Source organism: Mastigoproctus giganteus, chromosome 4, assembly GCF_048544385.1.
Source record: "Mastigoproctus giganteus isolate SK-2022 chromosome 4, ASM4854438v1, whole genome shotgun sequence".
NCBI classification, from domain to species: domain Eukaryota; kingdom Metazoa; phylum Arthropoda; class Arachnida; order Uropygi; family Thelyphonidae; genus Mastigoproctus; species Mastigoproctus giganteus.
Window position 1 is genome coordinate 121,078,580 of NC_143578.1, and position 20,427 is coordinate 121,099,006.

General features: G+C 34.3%; 1 protein-coding gene across 1 annotated transcript in view; it reads right to left on the minus strand.

Moving 5' to 3' along the window:
* The window catches only part of LOC150087027 (uncharacterized), a 144,411-nt gene that overhangs the window by 14,741 nt on the left and 109,243 nt on the right, over positions 1 to 20,427 (minus strand). The gene's annotated exons all lie outside the window — the stretch shown is intronic.

The window sequence follows — 20,427 nt, forward strand, 5'->3', positions numbered from 1 at the left end:
AATTAATTATTCAAACTATGAATGCTATTGCTAATTTGAAAAATTCTGAAGGTTTGTTTATTTGGTTTTTAGGAGCATTAGCAACTAAGGCCATATTGCTCCGGGAATATGCGGTGATCATTCCCTGACCTTTCCGCATCCTCTGTATTTGGTGGTGACAGGCTCGAACCCCGGTCTAATCAAGAAGCATGTGCTACACACTGCTGCTCCTTCCCACCTGGCTACGGAGGCGCACAAATTCTGAAGGAAATTATGAAGCTAAAATTGAGAGCATGTTGAAGTGGAAAGAATTTGAAGGAATCAAAATTGAAAGTAAAAAAATTACCTTGTGACAGATTATTAAATGCATTGTTTTATCCTTAAAGGATAAGTTATTAATGCAATAGGGCGATTTTAAATTAAAAAAACGAAAATAACGATACCATTGAAAGAAATTTTAAACATGTGCTACTGGAAATTGTGGAATATGAAAGAACTTTCGTCTTGGTGGCAAGACGGTGAAAAACCGAATAAGAAATTTAAGTTTTCTGATAAAATATGAAATAAAAATTAATGATTTTACAGATTTTGTCGAAGACAATTTATCTTTAAAATCGAGTGAAATTCCCTTTTCAATTAATTAAGAAAGCCAGAAATATCTTTGAAACCATTGCGATTAGCAGTGCTGAAGCTGGGCGAGCTTTCAGCGTAATGAATAATATTGTGTGAATAAATGAATGAATAATGTTGACAATTAAACACGTTGCAGATTATGATGACCATACATCTAAATGGAAAACCATTGCTTCAATTTGATCCGGATCGTTACGTCAAATCATTCCTCTCTAATCATCGCTCAGCTATTGAACAAAGCAGAAGATCGAAAACAAATCTTAATAAAGAAGTAAATTGTACATGGCAATTTACAATTGAATAAATTTTTCTTGAATATTTGTGAAACAATTTTTTTTCATGTAATCTGTGATTTTTTGTGTACTTTTTCTAGAAAGTTTTTTTTTTTTTTTAATGTAATATTTGTTTTTATATTGTGGAATGTTTTGTGATAGGTTTTATGTTATTTGTGATATGAGAAATATTTCATGTTATTTTTTATTCGCAATATTAAAATTTTATCATGAAAAATATGTATCCATTATATTTCCATAGTTGCGCATAATAAAATAATAAAAAAAGTTGGGCATGTGATGAGCACGTGCGGTAGATGGTTTATGTGAAACATCCTTCGCGTTTCTTTTAGGTATTTTGATTTGTATATATGATTATGAAATAAGAGCTTTTTTATTGTAAATATTTTGATCATTCACAGATTTTCATAATTTCTGGAAGACAAGATACAATGGATTTATGATAACTAAAGTAAAAGATATATATTTGCGAGTGCAAAGTATCTAAATATCTCTGTAAAATAGCACCGATTGATGTACCGATCTTGTATTTGAAGTGACATATGCAGCTGTGAGAACCTAACAATGAAATGTAACGAAAATGCGAGACGAAAAATGAAATTGTTGACAAATATTTGTATTGTTGCAATCATACTTACTGCAGTAGTAACTTCAGGAAGATGATTGTGATGTCATACTATTCAAAGATTCTAAAAAGTTAGAACTCCATACACTGTCGTATCCAGTTATCATCGTAAACAAGGTTTTTAAGTTTTTTTTTTTAAGATAGACCTAGGAACGTTTTACACATTCATTTATATGCATGGTTAAAGGGTAATAAGCCGTATCTGTCCAACCCCCTAAATCATCCCCTAATTTGAGCTGTCATACCGGTCACAAAAAATGCGTCATGCGCTCTAATCACACTACTAGTAGTGAGCGTGGGAAGCACCTCTAGCGAAAGCTGCGGGTGACGTCACTTCCGTGACCGATCAAATTTACTCGGTAGAAAGCGGAAAAACTGCGAGCCCATTGTTAAAATATTCATAGCTCACCACAGCAGGTAATAAGCAAAATACACCAGCTCCACTACTATTATCTATTACCAAATAATCATATTCCCAAGAGGACTGAAATGCATATTTTTTAATTTTTTGTATCTTTGCATTTGAAATGTGTAGGTCTAAATCAGATGACTGCAAAGGTAGTGTCAATGGATAATTTTTTTCCTCATCATGTTCATTTCAGTTTCTTTTTAAAAACTTATCCATTTTGAAAGGATTTAATAAGTTTAGTTAAATCTATTAAAAGAAAATGCATTTAAACATTTGCACACAAAATCAAAACATTTCTTACTATAACACTTTCATCACCTTTAAAATGTCAGCACTATACATATATGGTACCTACTGCAGCAGTGCAACTGAGCAAAACCCAGCAGAAACCTGTTCACACCTGTTAAAACCAGAAACTGAGAATCACATAAGGCAGTATCCTCGTTCCGTAGCGACACTATGGCAACAATGATCGTACTCTCAACAAAGTCTTTTGCAAAAAATTTTCTTACTAAATAAATGTCGAATTAACAATAATTAATAAGAAAAAAATTTCAAGAATACCGTCAAAGTGCCAAATTTTGACCGTTTACATTAAAATGTTGTAAAAATATATAATTTCCTCCAATCAATAACAAACGAAAGGATTTTCTAGGAAGATTAGCATGGATTTTTGTAGAATATTGCAGAAAGTTGAAAAATAGAAAGCACCTTTTTTAAATACAAAGATTTACATATAAATTTTTTAGCTTACGCAAAGTGCTCGCAAGCACCCATTTTAGGATTGGTCATGAGCAAAATTTATTTTTTAAAGAGCACAATGGTGCTCGCGAGCACCAGGTTAAGAACCCCTGATTTAGTGGGTTACCCAAAGTTGGATGCTTGGAAACTACGTTGGAGAGCAGACTGTCAGGTTTGGGTTTCGGTATACAGATTATGTACTGGAGAAGAGTGGTATCCTAGGATATGAATGATCGAGTGTATGGGTTTTCCAGGATTTGTCCTGGTTTTCAATGTTTTCTGCCAGTGTCAAAATGTTTTTTTCAGGACATATAAACATCCCAATATTTTGACATTTTTAATGTAATGGTTAACACGTTCCTGCCAATCATGTGCCAGCGCATGATGTCGCAGCAGTATTGAAGAGCCAATCACACGTGGGTGCCATCATTACCCAGTAGCCAATCATGCGTGGGCGCACGATTCGTTAGTATGAAATTCTCAACTTCAGTTGGCATTGTGTTTCTGCTGTGCATAGTTGTTTCAGCGTCAAGTAAAGGGTGTAAACTATATGTAGTTGTACGTGGCGTTGAACATTTTGTTACGTGACGTGCAGAAAAGCCTTGTAATATGAGTTGTGCAGATGATAGTTTAGCAGGCCCGTCGTGCCCAAAAAGAAGAAAAGTGCAATATAAAAAATCCTTTACAGATGAAGAAATTGCAAAAATGTTGGAAGAGTTATCTGACGTATATCCCATTGACGTCAGTTACGATGATGACGAAGATTTTATCCCTCCAAAGGGTGCTTCGGATTCAGAAAGTGTAGATGAAGATATTGTGGAAGAGGCTACACTTCCACAGCACGATTCTGGTGAGTTAGAAAACGTCATGTGGGAAAATGACGTAACATCGATGAAACAGTTTCGTTTTACAAAATCCGAATCTTTGCTGCAACCCAGTGTCAGGTGATAATCCTATAGATTACTTTCGTCATTTATTGACTAACAATATCTTGGATGAAATAATTACACAAACAAATGTTTATGCTCGTGAAATACTTCTTCCCTGAGAAAATAAAGAACATTCTCGAATAAATGCATGGAAGGATACCACTAGAGATGAAATGCTGGTATTTTTTGGATTGATTTAACATATGGGAACCATTTGACTGAACCGCATACCAGATTATTGGAAAACAGATAAACTCTTCGGATTACATGTGTTCGCAGATAACATGAGCAGGAATCATTTCTTATTATTACTGCGGGCCTTGCATTTTGAAAAAAATCCAGAAAAGAAAGAGGTATGTCCACAGGATCGCCTACATAAAATTCAAAAAAATGGTGAATCTGTTCAATGCACGAATTTTTTTTTTATGAGAACCCCAAACACGAAAGGTATCAAAACCTATAGTACTTAATACCGTGCATGGGTTGAAGGAGAAGTATGGGGAGAGGGGAATGCCGGAAACTTTGCTCTAGAGACTAAACATGGGTTTCGCCACTTCAAGCCTCCAATAAGCAAAGTGGTGGTATTTCACCGGTTGATGAAAGTCATCTACCACCTGGATATCGGAAATATATTATCCAGGACATGAGATTAGCTTAGATGAGTCTATGATAGGTGTGGAAGGCTTGTTTTTCGACAGTACATTCAAAACAAACGCCATAAGTACAGCATCAAGTTATATATGATCACAACGCCTACTGGCATGGTTATCAAATTTCAAGTATATACCGGTATGTTGGATGATTCTGGTGGAAAAGGACATGCACAAAAAGTCGTCATGAACTTACTTGATGGGATGTTAGATGTCAGGCATAGCATATTTATGGACAATTATTACAATAGCTACGAACTCGCTAAATGTCTCGCTGACAGACAAACCCTACAATCAGAAGTAATAGGGAAACATTTCCGAAAGAGGTTCGAGAAAAAAAGCTGAAGAAAGGGGAAACTTTATCAAGGTGTGCCCGTGGTGTAATGATTGCTAAGTGGAAGGACAGAAGAGATGTCAGTTACATATCTACAGAATACCAAAATGATATGGTGGAAATGCAGAACAAACGAGGCAAACTGAAATCAAAACCATTGCCTATAATTGAATATAATAGGTTTATGTCAGGCATTGACAAGCATGATCAAATGCTTGCCTATTATCCTTGCGAAAGGAAAACCATTAGGTAGCCTACAAAAATATTTATGCATATTTTGCAACTAATAATGATGAATGCACACCATATCTATACTAAATATTCACATAAGATGCAATTTTATGACTTCCATTTATCAGTGATCAGATCTTTATTGAAACAGCCATCTGATCTCCCTCATACTGTGCATGATGTACCTGAACCGGAACATGTGCTCAAACCGCGAGAAGAAAGAAAAGGTGGAAAGATACTGAGGAAGCAATACAAACGTTGCTATTCCGAAGGGAAACGTAAGGATACAATCTATATCTGCAGTGTTTGTGAAGGATCACCCAGCTATTGCTTATATTGTGCAAACATTATACATAAGTAACGTTCTTACACATAGTATTTGTAACCTGTATTGGTTTGGTATGAAATAATACGTATTTCTTAATGTAACCATGTTTTTTGTTTTATTATTTACATACTATATTATTATGTTTTTGTGTCATGCGCCAACGGGTACAGCCAAATTTGACCTCCAGTTCCTATCACGCGCTGGCGCATGAATCTCAAAATCTTTTGGAAATTGCTTATACGACACTTGAATATTGATATGGTATACCTAACAATCCCTTATTACCAATTTTCAAGCTTTTTCGTTATGGAAACACAGTCAGCTTCTAGTGACAGTCTCCTCCTTCTATGCTGCGCTATTGACGATAGCATGCTGACTCATGACCGGCAGTGAACGTGTTAACCAGCAGTTTTTATTATCTCCATTTATACGAATTTACTTCGATTTCAAACTACATCTACAGCTCTCATTAAGTTTGATGGCACGGAACAAAACATGCACAAAAGTTCATCTGATTAGAATTAAGTCTATTATCTAGTCATTTAATCCTGAAAGGGATGGCAAGTAATAGAGAAAGTCTACTATTATATGAATATCCATTGTTAGCTGAAAGTGTAACTTATTTGTTTCTGAAGGTAAGTTGGCAAAAAAGAGTTTACATGAAACATGAAAATTAAAGTTATACATACAAGGAAGAGAAACTGTTTCTCAAATAATAGCATTCTGCAATTATTTAAGAAATATACAAAATAAATTTTTATTTTTAAAACTGTGCTTTGTTCAGTATTTATTTTTTAATAAACTATAACAGTTGGCATTATTAAAATCTGCTTATTGAACAGATATCTTATTTAAAATTTATAGCTAAATTTTAAGCTAAATAAACTAAATAAGCAAACTATTTTGCTCTGCTATAAAAAAAAAAAAAATGGCATTTTCCAAAGTAAGTAGAAGCATTTCATTACACTCTTGAAGCATGAAACCACTCAGAAATTTTAATCTGGTTTTTTAGTATACTTAATAAATTCATTAAATTATTTAAAAAAAACACATTTCAACAGTTATTAAATTTAAAGAAATGTTATTTCCTTATAGTTTAAATCATTGTTAAGAGTGAAAATGGCAATACTGTTGTAACCACAAATTAAGCAATTCTCAGAAACAAGAAATATGTTCTCCCCTAAAGTAATAATGAGAAAAATTTGTCATGCGTTTCTCTCACACAGATCTTGCCAAACTTGGCAAGACCTTTACCAAATATGACTTCATAAAATGCCTTTGTACTCCTTTACACAATGAAATACAGTGGAGTGTTGAGAGTGTCTCGAGATGTGTTAAAATACTGCAATACCATGTCTGAAATGTTTAGTGTGCAGTAGAAGTACATGCAATGCACACTGAACAACTAAGAGAATTTTGTTCTTTAGATAATATAAAATACTACTAACACATTCAAAAACTCACTGGTTAAGTTGATATCAAGCAATTGATCAAGTATACAAAATTTTCTAAGTGCTGGAGGCATTTTTTCAGAAGAGAAGCTGCCAAAATTTATAAAATCCTTTTCATTCGCCATTAAATAAAGTGTACTTCCATGTCGTGTATAATGTGTTTGGCACATCCAATATGTAAATACTACAAACAAAATTCCAAAAATTGTATAACAGAGCTCTTGAATTTCAGGCATTAGATGATTCAATGTTGAAAATTATGCCTTTGAGAAAAGTATGTTCTTTTGCTTGCAAACAAGTTAACAAAAAAAAAAGTAAATAAATAAATAAAGCTTGCAAAATTTTACTCCAAAATGGGCTGTATCCTTAAAAAATATGCTAATTTGGTTGGCAGCACAAAATGTGTAAAAAACATTATTACATGCAATTTCAAATTTATAGACATTATTTAGTCAGTTTTCCTTGCTTAAAATTTTCATTTTAGAAGAAATTAAAGAAAGGCATGATGATTGGTCAATAGTCACTGTGCTTTTGGTTATCATTCACACATAATAGAAATGTTTAAAGAATATTTTCAGAAATAAATGTTCAGCAGTCACAAACTGTCTCGATGTAAAACAATTGGTTTTACATCGAGTTTCCTTGTTATACAAATTTAACATGCAGAGATTTTTATAAGATTATCGAAATATAAATAGGCAGAAAGAGGTTCAATAAAATAATACTGAACAAACCTTTGTTTATAAGATTATCAAAATATAAATAGGCAGAAAGAGGTTCAATAAAATAATACTGAACAAACCTTTGTTTATAAGATTATCGAAATATAAATAGGCAGAAAGAGGTTCAATAAAATAATACTGAGCAAACCTTTGTTTGCTGATTTATTTTAATGCAATATGGTATATATACCTCATTAATTCAATACAGATTATTCTAAATGTGATGTATTTCATGCTACCATTCTTCCCTCCAGCCAGTGATATAGGGTTTTATATGCATTAAGTGCAGATTATTTATGTCTACAATGAAATTCAAAGTCTGAATTGAGTTCCCATAATTTATGAACAGCTTGTCTATTTCAAAAAACTGACAAAACCAACTAGAGGTAAACATTATTATAACAAAACTGAATGGAACTATAACAAAAATTTACTATTTTTCCATAATTTTATAGACTGGTATGCTTATTCAATAAATGTGCAAATTTCTGAATGGAACCCAATTTTATCTGCCATCAGAGCTCATTTTCCTGCCATATCTTCTATGGCTGTGTTTTCCTCAATGACTCACAGCAGTGAGTCATTGAGGAAAACACAGTAAGCTGAGGCTTGTTTCATGGTATTTTTTGCAGCCCACCTTTAAAACAGTAAAGTGATATGTCGAATTTTTACCGAAGGCATAAAAGGATACCTGGATTTTAACATCTGTTTTCCTATGCAAGGTTGTTGTTAAAAAATTTCCAAGCAGTATGCAACATTTATTTTCAATTAGAGCTAGTTTTCTCTTTGTACACATTACAGGCATGTTCATGGCAAATTTTTGTCAGCAATGGCAAACTGATGTGTCAAATTTATACCAATTACATAAAGAGGATACCTGGCTTTTAGTTTTTGTTCCTCTATACAAGGTATCCCCTTGAGCTGTTGTTAAGAATTTCCAAGCAGTAAATGACTTTTTTAATTTTAGTTGGGGTTGTTTTACATGACAAAGTCAGGCATGCTTCATTTCTACCAATGGAGCTGGTTCTGCCTATGAACATGTTGAAGCCATGTTTCATGGCAAATTTTTGCAGCCAATCACTTTACCATTGCTCTTGTCAGCTCAAGATTACAATTAACAGTGTTGTAAAATTTTTACCAACAATAAGAGGAAACCTAGCTTTTCACTTTTGTTAAAAGCTAGGTTTCCTGGCCACTGTGAAAAAATTTTTACATATTACATGAGTCTGACAATCCAGCCAGAGATGCTTTTCATCCAAAAAGTTGGCTGATATGACTTCACTGTCACAGTAACAAATATTGACCAGTGGATCAAGAGGACAACCCAGCATTAAAACATAAGTAAATAAAAAAGGGAAAGTAAAAAGCAAGCCAAAAAACTAAAATTGACAGTATTATGAAACGAAACTGTGCTTTTTATTCCTTGTTGAGCATTAATTCTTTTTCATTATTATGAAAAAATAAGTGATTTTAATCACTTAGTTTTTTAAAGAATTACTGAAAAGCAAACAGACAAAAAAAAAAAAAAAAAAAAGAAAAACAGAATTTGTCTAATGATCTTTTTTTGTTTTGGTTCTCTTGAACACTCAGAGCATTTTAAGTAAATTCATTTTTCTTCAATTAAGGATTTTTTATTTTGACTGAAAATTGCTCAACTCTCAATTCACTGAAAACAAAACTATTTTCAGCTAAGGTGTTGGGAAGAGCAAAAAAAAAACAAAACTGATAGACAGTGGGCATGATAATGAAAATCGTTGGGCTAAATGAGCACTTAGAGGGAATTGCTGTAGCATTTAGCAACATCAAATATTTTATCACATACTTCTACTTGAACAGTTCTAATTGAAGAGTTCTAACATCTTGAATAAAAAATCAACTTTTTTTCCCTTTAATGCATTATTTATTTTAGTATGTAGCTGCATATAATATTTTCCTTTCAAGCCACTTCCATGGTTAATTTTTTTTCCATAAACAGAAACTTATCAAACATGAAAAAATAAAAAATTTAATTCTACACAACTGAAGTGATATTTTCCAAATATAATCAAACTTTTTTCTTTTTTTGCTGATTTGCCACTACTAATGCTAATAATTTTTTTTTCAGCTTTACTCGGACATCAAACATTTGTCATCTACTACTACTCAGCTATTCTAAAGTGACACTAAACTGCCACTGACTTATGCAGCATAATTAGCAAAAGGGGTCTGAACTTAGTTGTGAAGTTTATCGAAAGTGTAATAACTCGAAAGACAAACTTCACCCTTTAAATATTGAAGAACAAATATCCCAAGACATGGACGCATGCACACACTTTCTTTCTCTCTTTCTCTCTCTCTCTCTCTCACACACACACACACACACACACACACACACACACACACACACACACACACACTATAAATAATAAACAACATAACACTTATTTGAACATATTGACAGCTTGTATACATAAAACTGTATGACTAGTAAATGTTTGTAGAAATGAAAGTCAACAATCTTTCACATGAGAAATTTAGTGAATCTCTCCAAACACAACTGTAATCTTTCTCATATTCACTAAACTGATTAATTTCAACACATTAACTGTATACTTGTGAATATTTATCACAACAAAAGCAAAAGGTTATTAATATTTTAAATAAGAATTACAAAAATTCTGCATAATTCTACAGTATTAATATTAATATTACAGTGTAAAAATTTCTCTTAATTAATTAATACTACAGCCACTCCCCAGCTGACATAATACTTGACTTACAGAAATTCAAATTTACATAAGTTTTTGCCGGATAGTGAAAACTTTAAAAAATCATGGAAACGTATCTTGCATCCTGTAGGAATAAATGGAGGTATCGTGAAAATATCGTAACGTGAACTCAATAGCACATTGTTTTTTTTGGCAATTCGTTCCAAGACCTCGGAAGTTGAAATTTTCACTATATAACTAAGCTATTTATCTCTCTAAAAGGTCATTTTTATAATGGAAATTGCACTACACTTTCATCATTATCATATGTTCCGTTATAAGAATCAATTTTGAACACCTTTGTGATATTTTTCTAAAACACATTTCTAATGGTCACTACCATAAAACAATAAAAACAATTTGCACTTTCCGGTTTATTGGGCTTTTCTGTTAGTGAAATCTATTATAAACAGGTAGTAAAACTCGATCTTATTGCATTTGCGATAATACCAATAACTGGAATTCTGTAGGTTTTTACATTACGGTATAATGATGAAATGAGTTCCCCTTCATTGAAATCTTCAATCATATAAAAAACATAAATAAATTTTCAGAATCTTCTCTTCATTCCTCGATCTTATTGCATTTGCGATAATACCAATAACTGGAATTCTGTAGGTTTTTACATTACTGTATAATGGTGAAATGAGTTCCCCTTCACTGAAATCTTCAATCATATAAAAAACATAAATAAATTTTCAGAATCTTCTCTTCATTCCTATTTACTTATTACAACGGTGAAGGGAAAATGATCAACAGTGGAAGTGAAGCCAGTGCTAAGAAACGAAACAAAATTTATTAGAAACGAAGATGATTAATTAAAAGACGTACGAAGCAGGACAAAGTTTGTCATCTATTGAACGGAATTAGGCCTCGCTGCTTCACCAGTGAAACTCTATGTTCTTTTATATGTGACTTCTCACATATAAAAGAACAAGGATCAATGCATTTAAGATCGACAGTGATCACAAAACAGCGTTCAGGTGCTATATCGAACATGGAAAAGCTATTAATAATATGGATGGAAAATCAGATTCAGAAGCAAGTGCCCCTGAGTCCAATGGCCATTCAAGCAAAAGCAAGAAATATTTATGAAGATATTAAGGATAAGTAAGGTGAACCCCAAGCCAAGTTCATGGCAAGCAATGGGTGGTTTAATAGGTTCAAGCATTGCACTGGTTTCCAAAACATTAAAGTATGTGGCATAATCACCAGTGCTGATTGTGTAGCTGCAGAGAAATTTTGTGATGTGCTGGAAAAAACCCCTTCTAAATCTCCACAGCCCTCAACTTCCGCAGCGGCGTGCTTATCAGCTGGAGAGTTAATTCTGGCAACGATGCTTGAAAGTTAAAACTTGCTGATGTTATGCCTGTCTTCTCTCTCTTTTTGTAAATTTATAATTTTGAAATTTTTGTAATTTTGTAATTTTTCCTGTGCATAAGATAAAAAAATTGAATACATAATTGTATTTACATGTTCATCAAACATTTTTGTTTTTGCTTCAATCAAATTTTTGAGTGCTGCATTTAGGGAAATTCTGACTTATGTTGAGTTCTGCGGAACGCAACCCTTACATAAGTTGGGGAATAGCTGCACATGTTCTGAACTTGAATGGATTCAAACTAGTTTAAATTGAAACAGACATTGAATTAACCTGGTTTTAATGTATTACTTAATTATTCCTCAAATAAATTAATTTAATTATTTTTATGATACATTACACTACATTTTCTCTTTTATTAAACATTTGTTTCTAATTTTCAGAGCTTATATTGGCTGACTGATTTTATATTCCTTGTCAGCTATACACTAATGCCCCACAGTTGAAAATAGATTTTATTAAGACTTTATCATCTGCTGACCGGGCTAGTTGGGTGGGTAAAGTGCCTACCTGGAAACTCAAAGGTTGCGGGTTCGAATCCCGCCTCGGGCTTGGATCAAAGTACTGCAAAAACCTTGGGAGGCGCATTATGGCCACAGAAGCCAATGCGCCAACAACTACCAAAAAAAAAAAAAAAAAACTTTTATCATCTGTAGCAAAGTGGTCAGGAGCGGGAGTGCAGTAGCACACAGTCTGAGTAGATCGGGGTTCAAGCCCCTGACTGCTAAATGCGGTCAATCTGCCAAGCCGCACTGGACCAGTGTGGCAGATTATGGTCTATTTCCCTCAACATGAATTGTTGAGGAGGCTTCCATCCTGCAGTGGATTGATAACAGCTGCTGCTGCTTACCTTACCATCAGTGGCAGACTGGTCAGGGGTGTCATTGCAAGGGGCCCACTTGCTAATGGCAAGTGGGCCCCCTTGCAATAACATTAGACAATATGTTAAAAATGTTAATGACCTTTTAGTAGCTTGAAAATATAATAGAAATTCCAATATTATTACTGTATGCAACTAAAATTTACACTGTATTACTAATTGAATAAAATCATTTTTATTAAAGGGCGGGCCCCGCTTTTACACAAAGGGTGGGACCCCTTTGTCTCCTGGCAACCAATATTTTTAGACCCAGTCTGCCACTGCTTACCATCATAACAATGTAAAACAATTGGGTTCCCATCTAGTTGCTGAGAGAATTACAATGATGTTCAGTTTTTACTGACTTAGCTGTTTAATTTGTTCCAAAAGTTTATAACCATGGCCAGATATGATTCCTAAGGATCACATGTGGTACTTGGCTCTCTCATTATCCAATACTATAACACCACTTTGTTTACTGGAGGTTTAAAGTAATGAAAACCATATTTAGTGTCGAGCAAAGCTCTAACAACCCAATCTTTTCTATCATGCAGTAAGTTTCATGTCTTTTAAGGTTATGATGGGCATTATAGTAAGCAGGGGCAGCTCGGTGGTAGGCACTGCGGAACTGCAGCACCCATAGCTTTTTAAATCTAAATATACAGTCAATGGAGTTATATGAAATTTAGAAAAGAACAATGCAACACAATGAATATTTTTATTAACAGGTCCCGCATATAGTATACTCATCCTCTATTTCCAATAATCATTTCAATAATAAACGAATAAAAACACGAAATTGTTTTCAACTTTGAAGTTTAACTGTAGGTGGAACTGTGCACTACACAGTTCCACATTTTGGCCCCAGTGGTTGAGTCAATGCCTAGTTGGCAGGTTGCCAATACGTACTTTTTGGAGGTGACAAAATGAGTCAAAGGAACTGCGGAGCAATCGGTGCCAATTTGAACAGTACACCAAACTTGAATGAAAAAGTTATTAATCTATTTTCAACAAATAAAAACCAAAGAATGGATTTTATTTTTAAATAAAATTTCGAGATTACCCAAGTCTGTTAATGGTAAGCGTCCAGTTAATGTTTTGTAGTATTTTTAACTTGCTTATTATTATTACCATCTATGTCAACATGTCTTATAACCAAGGCAATTTAATGTAACTTTAAGAAGCAGCAACTCAAGTAAAGGACATTCTTATCAAAACTAAAGAACTAAAATGGTCTTGGGCAGGACACATAGCTCGAAGACATGATGACAGATGGACTAAGAAAATAACAGAATGGTACCCAAGAAGAGCTAGAAGAAAACCTGGAAGACAAAGGCGGAGATGGATAGATGAAATTAATGAGTTTTTGAGTAGTAAATGGATGGCCAGTGCTCAAAACAGAAGGAACTGGAAAGTTGCTGGAGAGGCCTTCATCCTGCAGTGGATTGAAAATGGCTGATGATGATAAGAAGCAGCACCCCCATACATCAGAGTCATGAGCCACCACTGATGGTAAGATCTAATATACTTCACCTTTTGAGGGTAAATCTCTAAAATGGTTTTCGGAGGTTGGTTGAATAGCTCTCTGGACCAAACCTAATTCTCTAGGAGGCATCTGGATCAGCTAGTGCATAATCTCACTGCCTCTAATCTGCTAACCAGTGAGTGGAGGAAGTTTGTGGAGAGAGTAGTGTGTATGTGGGATGCATGTCAAGACCATGTCAAAAAGCTGTGTATATGCTTGCTCTGTGTGTGCCATATCCAAAAATTTCATTAATTGATAAAACATGTTCCATTCTTCTACTTTTACTTTATCTACTAAAAGCATCATAAATAGTCAAACTAATAGAACAAATTTATCAGTGAAAAGAACTAAACCTCCAAAAAATTTCATTCATTTCTTAATTATACATAGTCTCAGATGCAATTACAATGATATCCATTTCCACCTACAATTTGCTGAGATCCACTTACTTTTTCTAAGAAAATCTGAATTACTTGTTCATCAACGACTACTCTTCTCAATTGCCCTAATCACTCTAATTCCTTTCACTTCAAAGGTGGTAAAAAATTTTGCTCTGATATTCCTTGTCAGACTTCCAAATTTGGAATCTCCTCTGGCTTAAAATGTCTTTAGCCCATTCTATCAAATTCGCTATTGTCTCTATTATTCTCCCAATTAATAACTCAAAATTCTGACTTCTTTCTTTGAAATTCTGTTTTCTCCAGTCTAACTTTTCTAAAGGTGAGGCAATTTTCCTTAGTTATTTTAATGTTCACAACTCTAAATGGTTTCAATTTTCTATTTACATGGATCTGGTTGTTTGAGATGCTGACTTCTGCAACCTCACACAGTTGGTTTATTTACCTACCAGAATAGTAGTAGTAATAATGACAAATGATGCAAGAAAGCAAGCTTATATAGCATCAGCCACAGTTCACTCATCTGTACTCTCTAAGAATTTGTCTAGTTCTCTCTTAAAATTTTTCAATTACGACAGTTAAAACCATTCATATCTATAGGTCGCTTTGGAGAGTTCTATAAATAACTACATAGTAGAAAGAAACACAATTCCAAACTTTGTAGTAATTGTACAACCACATATATTCAATTAAATGATATTTTGAGGTTCAACTTCTTAATATTCAAACAATATTTTTATTTCAGTCCATGGAAAATAGTCTACTTGGTCATTTATTACAAGATGCAGAACATCTTGTAATAAAGATCAAAGAAGAAGGTTTCGTCTGTGCAATAATTCAATTCCTCTTAAGTCATGACTGTTCAAGACCAACACAAAATACAGAAGAATGTAATAGTCATGGATGTCCAAGTATGTATGTTTCGTGGATATATCATTCTGAAAAATATTACTCTGAGAAATATTAGCATTAAGTGGGATAAATGCTATTAAGCTTACATCTAGGAAGCTGTACAAATGTAATGCTTTCAGAGAATACTGAAAAGTATATCCAATAGGCTGGGACAGCAGGATAAATAAGCAGCATGACTATACATTAGCATTAGCATTAGTAGAGGCATTTGATGCAAGAAAGCAAGCTTATGCAGCATCAGCCAAAAAAAAAAAAAAAAAAGAAACCACTTCCACTTCACCCCTCTGTTCGTTCAAAATACCTGTCCAGCTGAGCCTTAAACTTATTTAGGCTATCAACTTCCACGACAAGGGATGGAAGTCTGTTCCACCAACCAACCACCCGCTGGCTAAAGGCAAATTTCCGCACGTCTATCCTACATCTGTCTTTCCTCAATTTGAATTTATGCCCTCTCAGGTGATTATTCTGAGCGAGAGGAAGAATCCCATCAGCATTGAGCATGCTCAAACCATTCAAGGCTTTATACACCTCTATCAGATCGCTGGTGCCTAGTCTCCAGACACTGTAATTTGCAAAACTTAAGCCTTTCTTCGTAAGAGCACCCCTTTGTTCCATTCACTAATCTTGTTGCCCTTCTCTGTACTCGTTCCAGCAGCTCTACATCCTTCTTGAAATGAGGCCTCCAGACCTGTATACAGTACTCTAGGTGTGGCCTGACCACACCTAGAGGTGATTATTCCCTTATACAAGGGAATAATCACCTCCTACATGGTGGCTTATTCTCCTATTCTGATTAGCATATTTACCCACCAAATTTTCATGGTTGTCTGGTATATGTAATAGGAAAGAGGGTGATCACAATGGCATTTCTAATTCTGTGAAGGTCCTGAGTTCTCTCTTGCACATATGAACAATGTGTTCATGTCCTATGCATGAGAACATATGCTGTACCACTTTTATGTACTTCAAGTATACCAGACAATCCTAACCAAACACCCATTCTTGATATTTTCCTCATCAAGAATCTTTAAAATGATGCAGTTAATGGTAGTGGTCATCTCAGCACCTCAGTTCACAATGTGATGGGCTTCTCTCCAAAAGAACCTTTCTGTCATGGCCATTTTCAGGCCAGCACTGTCTGACATTGCAAAAATGTTTAACGTTTAAATGGGATGACTGCATGATTTCAGCCCCTTGGATGGATTTCTCTTTTAAATCTTTTGTTCCCAATGTTCACACATATTGTGTCAGCAAAATTATATTTGTGCAGATAAAATCCTTTATTCCATATTTTACCCTAACATCTCATTTATCTAAACCTTGGTTTTCTAATAAATGTGCTGAAGTTGTTCAAAGTAAGAATGTAGGCATACACAGTTGGCTTGTAACCAAACCTCCAGCTTCATTTTCTTCTTCCACTTAACTTCTGGAATGAGTCATCTTTTGAGCAACATTGTAAGACAGTTATTAATCAAACCAACCTCAATTTTGAACAGGCTAAGTATAAAAAACTTGCTTCTTATCCTATTGGTAGTTAAGCATTCTGGTCTCATCCCAAAGCTAGTGACTGCAGCTTCTGTTCACCTATACTTCTACATAAAGATAAAGCTAATTTCTACTATCTAATGTTTCTCCTGACTCTTGTATCAACTTGGTAATACCTGGTTCTATTGCATCCTCAGCTGAAGAGAGCATACTTACTAGCATCCTGCTTCCCTTCTAACTGTTGTATTGATGACCTTGGTAAACCTTCTCCCATACCCACTACTTTTACAATACTTCAGGTGGACTTCTAACAAGGGTGTTAGAAGAATTATGAACAATCTTGATGCAACGAAAGCTCCAAATCCTGATGGTATTTCTCCACTTGTTCTAAAAACCTATAATCTTGCTTCTAGACCATGTCACCTTTTTACACTTTCTTATTCCACCAAAGTTTTCCTTCTGCTCAGAAGTCTATTCATATCCAGCCCATTCCTTAAAAAGGAAAATAAATTGCTCTTTTCCAGTTACCATCCCATTGCACTTATCTCTACTCTTTCAAAAGTAATGGAAAAATCCAACAACCATCAACTCTTGAACTATCTTGAAACTTTCCATCTAATCAATGATCACCATCAGTGTTATTAACCTCATAAGCCAAAATATCCACTAGTGATACTTTATGTTAGTATTAATCATGTGGTACAAGGAGCTTTTGCTGCACCAGCCAAAAAAGTAAGTGAATACAAAATAATTAAAAATAAAAATAATAATACACAGTTGAAGCTCTACATAATGACTCCCCAAGGGAATGAGAAAATGGTCATTATATCGGAAGGGTGTTATATCGATTGTTCATAAAGTAGCATTAAGTTAATGAGAATTGGCCAGGACCAACCACATAGGATGTTATAACATGTGAGACGTTAAAAAGAGGGTTGCTATAAAGAGTTTCAAATGTATAAATAATAAAATAAAACAAACTACCTATTTGACTTCCTCCTCATGTAGGTGTCTATCCATCTGAGCTTTGAATGTCCCCAAGCTGTTAATCTCAAACCATCTAAGCAGGTAACTTATTCCAGTAACTAACAATTTTGCTGGCTAAAAGAAAGTTTACTGCAGTCTAGTATAAACCTCTTCTGTTGTAATTTGAATATATAGCCCCTAGTTCTGGAATAATTGTTGAAAGTTTCACCCTCATTCATTTTACTTTCACCTCTTAAAGCCTTTTTCACTTCAATCAAGCTTCCTTTAAGGTGCCTAGTTTCCAAGCTGTGTAACGCCCATATATTCTAAGTCTTTTCTCATATAGACACCCTTTTGCTAATCTCGCCAGCACATTGCCTATCTCCAGATCCTTTCAAGAAGTAGAATGCTTCTTTTTTTTTTTTTTTTTTTTTTTTATGTGCAGTCTCCATACTTCAACATAGCATTCTAAGTGTGCTCTTACATTTTCTTCAACCAGCAAATCCTTGATTACTGGAACAAGTTGCCTCTGCATGTAGTTTGAGGCTGACAGTTCGAGGGAATTCAAAGGTCAACTAGATAGTTATCTATATGAGGAGGGAAGCACATAATTTGTTTTGTATTTTCTTATCAATATTTTCTTTTTTTGGCTGTTGTAGCAAAAGCCTGTGGCTTTCGTGCACTATATGGCTAATACTAATTGCATTGTACAATGGGATTATGACCCCTACAAGTGAATGTACAATAAATCGTTGAGTCTACATTGCTCAAGAGAAATTCTTGTATGACTGCATCTTAACTCTCAAGTCTTTCTTTCTCTACTATTTTTCATTCAATCCCACCAAGTATAAATTTCTCACATATTACTCATCTTTATTTGGGACAAAAGTCTTCTAATCAAGTTCCCACCTTATGGATTGCAGAAAACTGAATATCCATTATTTTTTTCAGTTAGGTATGCAGCTTTCTCTCCAATCTCACTGCAGGCAATGGTAGACAGCTCTCTATCTTCTAACTTCACTAATGCTGGCATTTCCTGGTTCTTCTCCCACTCTCTTCCTCTTATATATTAACATGTTCACTGCTTCCTGACCACAAATATCCAGCTTCAGATTTTAATCCACTTGGAGGGGATACTACCCTACTTTTAGAACTTTTTTTTCCAAGCTGACAGAAGAAAAACTGGATATTTCTGTCAAGCAACCTTCACTGAAGGCTGATTAATTCAGTCACAATGAGAAGAAAATATCTGCCCTTTCCAATCCAGATTGACTCAATCCTGGGTCAAAAAAGAAAAGGTCCCAGAAAAGCCAGCAGTGAAAATGTTAATGATCTTCTTTCACTTTATTGAAATCCTATTCATAGTTTTGCTAATGATAGCACACTACATTGTGCTATCATTCCATCTTCCAGCTAGAGACACCCTGCTTTACACAAACAGCTTTAATCCTTAATTCAATACCCACCACCAATTCCTTCTAAAAAAACTCAGTCCTGTTTTATTTCTCACAAGTGAGTCTACTGCTCCTATTCTCACCTTTCAGAATGTGCTTTTTGTTTTGTGCTTTCACTCTTGTTTTTATTATTATTATTTTTTTTTTGTAAAGGAAGGCTTTTCTGTATCCATGTCTCTTCCAACAAAAATTTGTAGGAAAAAAAAATCACTGAAAGTTTTTTTTTTTTTTTTTTGGTATCCATGTCTTGTTGGTGATTAAAAGTTTCACTGATTTTCCTTGCATCCTGAATTGGGAAAACAAGGGTTTTTAAATGGCATAGGAACTAGAATGTTGGCTTCTTAAGTTTGCATTGTAATCAATAGGGTTTTTAAGTAGTTCAAGAAACTCTTTTGAGGTATTGTTAGCTCTGCTATATCTGACTGATTGGTACATCTTGGTGATATGAGCATATCTGGGTCTGATCACTTAGGCTGGTTAGTTTTATATTTTTATATATATATATATTTTACTTTTTCAGGTCACATGTTCTACCATAGGCAGGGCGACGTTTTTGCAGTTACATTCTACTGACCCACACTTTGTGCAAGTGGGGGCTCCCCAATAAGCTGCCTGAGCCATATTTCCAGAAACCCTACAATAGGTTTTGAATATATGGTCTGACATTTCATATCAGACATCCAAACTGCATGGAAGTTGGATGCTGCAGTGTTTTGAAGATCAAGATAAGATTATGTGGAGGAATGATAATGTCATCTTTTCTGGTAGAGATTCTCTTAACCTGAATCAACCACTACTGGTAGTCTTGCAAAGAAGTTATCTTTCAAAAGCAGCTCAAAGTATTTAGGGTTGGAAGTCTCAATGAGGATCCCTCCTAACCCTGAATCTTTTTACACACAGGAGATGCAGAAATTTCAATGAATAAATTTTCTAGCTGTGAAGGGAGAGAGTTTGCCAATTGGGTTTTCACTATTGGTGTGAATGATCAAGAAAGTTGAAGTTGGATAGGTTTTAATGTCTGCTTTCTGGCATTTGGCCATTCTTGTAATGATCATATTTTTTTTCTTAGTTATGTGAGGTGCATCTGTCAATTCAAAAGAGTTGTGCAAATTATTCATGTTATGATAATTTTGGTCCTGAAAGATTTTTTTCTCAAGTTAATAACCCTCTCTTACCATGTGGGGGCAAGAGTGGTGTCACCTAGTGACCCATGCAAAGAAAAGTGGGTTATTAAAACAAAAATAAAAATGGATTAGAGAAAGGTAACTTTCCTTTCAAGGCTATAATACGATTATTCTTATTTAATTAGATATTCAAGAGTTAAGATAATTACAAAAGACAGGAGAAGCATATTTACAACTAAGCATACTAGATA